The sequence below is a fragment of the Notothenia rossii genome (assembly GCF_949606895.1).
Source record: "Notothenia rossii genome assembly, chromosome: 9".
Classification (NCBI taxonomy): domain Eukaryota; kingdom Metazoa; phylum Chordata; class Actinopteri; order Perciformes; family Nototheniidae; genus Notothenia; species Notothenia rossii.
The window spans coordinates 49,654,588-49,655,293 of NC_136907.1; positions in this window are offsets into that span (position 1 = coordinate 49,654,588).

Genomic DNA, 706 nt, shown 5'->3' on the forward strand with positions numbered 1-706 from the left:
CCTCCGAGAAGCCGGTCAAACCTACGCCCCCTGGTCCGGACCGTAGATGCGTTTAGGGCCTATCGGGTAAACGGGTTTTAGGGGCATTCTAGGTTAACAATCTCTAAAAATGCCGCCCTTTTTGTTTCATTTTGTCACTATAACTACTTCAGTATCGTATCTATAATTGAAACACTGTATTTTTACATAAACTCCATATAGCAAATCACAAAGGGCAATATTTAACACAAATTATGAATATAGCATCTAGGTATGTTATGTTTCATAAATAACCACAAAGTCCCAAGCACAATGCTTTTAAATGACAATAATAGAGCATAATTGAGATACTGAACGTAATAAAATGTGCTATTTCTATAATTTCAGGACTCTAAAAGTTGGGGTGAAACCGGGTTAACGGTATTTTTTTGGAGACATTTCTTATTTACAATTTTTTGCTACGTTTTGAACGCATTGTCTACCAGCGGCAAGCAGTAACTGACGTCGCAGCACGGGCGTGGACCGCGGCGGCGGGTGCATCGTGGAAAGTAGGTGGCAGGCAGCTTGGGTAATGATGGGGGAAGGAGATGGGGATGAAAGGCGCGATGGGTAATTTAGTTGGAGCCCACCCGAAAGGTTGAAGAGCGGGACTGAGTAGTGCAGCGTTTTTTTTTTTTACACCTTCCAGGCAAATTTAGTTACACGAAGGACTCTCTGTAGCCTATAC